The sequence below is a fragment of the Aquarana catesbeiana genome, linkage group LG10 (assembly GCF_042186555.1).
Source record: "Aquarana catesbeiana isolate 2022-GZ linkage group LG10, ASM4218655v1, whole genome shotgun sequence".
NCBI classification, from domain to species: Eukaryota; Metazoa; Chordata; class Amphibia; order Anura; family Ranidae; genus Aquarana; species Aquarana catesbeiana.
The window spans coordinates 241,701,066-241,706,169 of NC_133333.1; positions in this window are offsets into that span (position 1 = coordinate 241,701,066).

Consider the following 5,104-nt stretch of genomic DNA (forward strand, 5'->3'; position numbering starts at 1 on the left):
TCTGCCAAACGCCTGATCATTAGTAGATGTGAGGTCCAGCCTGTAATGTTTCACGAATGTGTGAAAACTCGACCATGTTGCCGCCTTGCAAATTTGTTCAGTGGTGGCACCAGCTCTCTCTGCCCAAGTGGCTGCTAGTGCTCTTGTTGAGTGCGCACAAATTCCTGCTGGTGGAGACACACCTGCATGCGAATAGGCCTCTGAAATGGATAGTTTCAGCCACCTTGCTAAAGAAACCTTAGAAGCCTGGCAACCTTTCCTGTTGCCCGAGAAAAGCGCAAACAGTGAATTTGAACGTCTAAAAAGGACCTTGTTCTTTCCAAATAGCATAACAAAGTCCTTCTGACATCCAACATGTGGAAACAAGTCTCCTTCTCCCCTGCTGGGTTGGGGCAGAAAGTTGGAAGTATAATGTCCTGAACATGATTCTGTAGTGAAGCTACCTTTGGTAAGAATTTCTGATCTGACCTAAGTATAACCCTATCAGGAAAGATAAACAAATAGGGTTCCTTAATTGATAAAGCGTTAAGCTCACTGATCCTGCGTGCAGAGACCATGGCAATCAGAAACACAGACTTAAAAGTGAGATATCCGAGTGGCACTTCTTCGAACGGCTCAAAGGGACTCTTTGTTAGAGACTGAAGGACTATTGACAGATCCCATTTAGGAAAAGACTTAAGCGGTGCTGGTTTGGATCTCGTAAGAGCGCAGAAACCTGCACCTTCAAGGTACTAACTGCTAGTCCCTTGTCGGCTCCATCCTGTGAAAATTCAAGAATGGTAACAAGACTCCCTGGGTCCTGGGCAGATGAATTACACCATGTATTATAAACCCTCCAGACCTTGGAATAAATGTCCCTAGTCACCTTTTTCCTACTTGATAATAGTGTTGAAATCAACCGGTTGGAAAAGCCCTTGCTTTTCAGGAGCTGCTCTTCAGATACCAGGCTGTGAGCGCCAAAGTGGCTACCTCTGGATGATTTACGGGACCTTGTAATAGTAAACTGTGCCTGAGGGGCAGATGCCAATAAGGCTTGACCGCCATTCTCAGAACGGTTGAAAACCAGGCCCTTCTTGGCCAAAAGGGCGTGATTAGGATGACTGGTACCATTTCCTTCTGAATTTTCCTTAATATTAAGGGAATTAAATGGAATGGGGGGAAAGCGTAGCAAAGATGGAATTTCCATGAATATGCCAGAGCATCTGTCCCTAGTGACCCGTCGTGACTGTTTAGGGAAAAAAATTGCGGAACCAGGGCATTCTCCTGAGGCGAACAGGTCCACCTCTGGCAGCCCTCATCTTTTGGCAATCATAGCAAAAACCTCTGGGTTCAGAGACCATTCTGCTTCCTGAATGGGGTTTCTGCTCAGGAAATCCGTCACCCTGTTCAGGGACCCTTTTAGGTGGACTGCTGATAGAGACAGCAAGTGTCCTTCTGCCCACCGAAGAATGTCCATGGCTAGTACTTGCAGCGATTTGCTCCTTGTACCTCCCTGCCTGCTTATATAAGCCACGGCCGTGGCATTGTCTGTTAGTATTTGAACGTGCTGAGCCTGAAGACCCTGAGCGAATGACTTCAGAGCCAAGTCAATCGCCTTGAGCTCTCTCCAGTTTGAGGACTTTGTCGCCTCTTTCCTGGACCAGTTTCCCTGAGTGAAACCCTTTTCTAGGTGGGCCCCCCACCCCCAGGAACTGGCATTGGTTGTCAGCCTTTTTCTGATCGGAAAGGCCCAGACTAACCCCTCCAATAAGATATCCTGCCTCTTCCAACACCATAGTAACCTCTTCACCTGGGTTGGAATTTTTACTTCCGATTCTAGAGATTCCAAATTGTGATCCCAGGATCTCAGAAGAAAGGCCTGCAGATGTCTGAAGTGTAACCTTGCCCACTGAACAGCTGGCATTGACAAAGTCAGAACACCCAGAGCTGACATGACCCGCCTTACCGTCAGCTGCTGGTTGGTCTGCAGTAAAGACACTGTATCCTGGATCTTTTCCTTCTTCTCTGAAGGAAGAAAGATCCTTTGATCTACAGAATTTATTATATACCCTAGAAACCGAATCTCCTGAGATGGGTTCAGGGAAGATTTTTGGAGATTTAGAATCCATCCGAGAGACTCCAGATGGCTGCATGCTCTGCCTAAATTTCTCTGTAATTCCTCTCGAGGGGGCGAAAAATAGCAGATCGTCTAAATAAGGAATTATTGCAATTCCTTGAAGACGCAGCGGAGCTAGTGCCTCTGCCATCACCTTGGTGAAAATTTGCGGTGCGGAAGATAGCCCGAAGGGTAAGGCTCTGAATTGTAGATGCTGAATTCCGCCCTCCAACCTTACCGCCAACCTGAGGTACTTCTGGTATTGGGATGAGATTGGAGCATGTAGGTATGCATCTTTTAAATCCACTGACGCCATGAAGCAACCTGGAGTCAGTAGATTTTTGACAGTGAAAATTGGGTCCATCTTGAACTTTCTGTACTTGATGGCTACGTTTAGCGGCTTTAGATTGAGAAATAATTGAAATCTTCCTGTTGTTTTTTTTACCAGGAAGACATGCGAATAGAACCCCTCCCGCTGTTCTTTTGGTGGCACTGGGATTACTACACCCTGCTGCATCAGTTCCTCTAGAGAGGACTTCATGGCCAGGGCCCTTATTGGATCTCGAGGGGTATTTGTTAACAGAAACCTTTGTGGGGGGCTTCTGGAAAATTCGAGAGTATAACCCTGCGAGAGAGTGGTCAGAATACACTGATTTGAAGTTATCCCTGACCACTGCGGAAGACACTCCCTAATCTTCCGCCAACCCGCAGGGACGAGTCATTGCGATTTCTCGGCCTGTGAAGGAGGACGGAAGAGAATTCCGCCTTTACCCTTCGTTTTTTGTGCGGACCAATTTTTCCTCCTCCCCCGAAACTTACTGTTCTGGTCTTGAGCTTTTTGAGGTCGAAAAAGACGTTTTGGGGCCTGCTTTTTCCTTTTGACCGGGAAGGACTTCTTTTTATCGGCAGTTCTGTCTAGGATATTATCTAGATCAGGGCCAAAAAGAAGGTCACCTGAAAAAGGAATCCCACAAAGTTTGCTCTTTGAAGCTGTATCCCCTGGCCAGGTTTTTAGCCATAAAGCTCTTCTTGCAGCATTTGTCAAAGCTGCAGACCTAGCTGACATTTTAATTGCTTCACCCGAAGCATCCGCAATATAAGCCACTGCAGAGATCAGGGTAGGAAAGGAATCGAAGATCTCTTGTTTGGGTGAATCTGCCACTATATGTGATCTAAGCTGGTTCACCCAGTATTCCAGATTCCTGGCCACACATGTTGTGGCCATTGCTGGCTTCAAATTGCTCATGATTGATTGCCATGATCTCTTAAGCAAAAGATTCACGCGTTTGTCCATTGGATCCTTCAGAACCCCCATGTCTTCAAAGGACAGGTCTGTGGATCTTGAGACCTGGGAAAATGCAGCATCTAACTTGGGCACCTTATTCCACACCGCAGAAGGGTCCTCCTCAAAAGGGAAGCGCCTTTTGTGGGCTCTGGAAAAAAAGGGTTTTCTCTCTGGATTTTGCCATTCTTTAGCAATGGCATCAGAAATGAACGAATGGACCGGAAATGTTCGGCCCTTAGGTTCATTTAATCCCGCATACATGCGGTCATGAAGAGATAATTCCTTCTTTTCCTCACTTAAGCCAAGCGTAACATGAATAGCTTTAAGAAGCTCGTCTACCTCCTCTAGGGATAGCTTAAATTTGGAAGGGGCCACCTCTGCCTCCTCACCCGAATCTTTAACGGAAGGAGCAGGGGACTGCTCTTCCCTGGTTGAGGGGGTCTTCAGATAAAGCTTCCACTACCGGGATAGAAAGGGAACCCTGGGAAGCCTCAGACGTGGATGGCTGACTAGCAGCTGGATTAACTAAAGAGTCACGAAAAGCTTGCATTGTGGCATATAGTTCCTTCTTTACAGAGGCAACCAGGTCATCACAAACCGAAGCCGATTCCTCCCTGACTAAAGAAGTGATGCATGTACTGCACAGGGCTTTTTTCCAATTTTCTCCCATTTTGGCCCTGCAAGAAGGACATCTCTTTTTTTGGGTCAGAGCTTTTAGCCTGCGAGAGAAAAAACAAAAAAGGGAAAAAAACCAGGGGACCTTTTAGTGAGACCCAGTCTCAGCTTCACAAGAATCACCCACAGGTGCACTAAGAAGAAACCAGTCAGCCTCTAGTGCCCAGACAGGCCCCTTGCCACTAGGGGGTAGAGAAAAAAAAAAAAAAAAAAAAAAAAAAAAAAAAAAAAAAAAAAAAAAGGGAGGTATAGACCAAACCCAGGTAAAGGAAGAAAACAGACTTTAAACCGCTGCTCCTACCTGAGCTTTGTTGGCGCCTGTGCCTGTCTCCACCGCTGCAGACGCTGAGTCCTCCATCTCTGGTGTGCAGCTTTCCACTCGTGGCTTCATATGCCGCTTCCAGACTCCCATAGTGCATCTGCACAGGAACGGAAGCGGAAATAGGCGCCAGCTCCTGTCCTCCCTCCTCCCCCCTTGCGTCCACGCCGGAAATGACGCTTTCGCTGACCCAGTGACCTGCTTTGTCACTTCCGGCGCGACCGTCGGCAAAATGTCGGTGGTGCACATGCACCGCCGCTCCTACGACCGAGCGGGTCACTGGATCTTCGGCTCTCACCGAGCACTAGGAGGGGAAGAGGAGCCCAATTCCTACCGCTGCTGATGCTTGGGTAGGCCGGGAGGACAGCGGGTCTCTTGCGGCAGAAAAAGAGAAGGAAGCCCCGTCTCCCAGGAGCACCTAAGAGACGTTGACTACCCTCCCAAAAGATGTTCCCTCCGGGCTGGAGGAAACACAAAAACTGAGGTATGGTAGGGAGGCGCCTCCCTTTAAAAGTTCGGAGGAAGAAGGTGTTTCCTGGTTCCGGTGGGAGGAGTCGCTATCTCTCAGGTGCTGTCCTGAAAGACGCCTTGGGAAAAAAAAGTGGTACTGTGGAATAAAAGTATAATAATATTAAATTATAATAGTATTTAATTCTATAATTTGTCCAGTTTAAACTGACACTTAAAAAAAAAACTGGTACAAAGCATTACAAAAGTTACAAAGAAAATA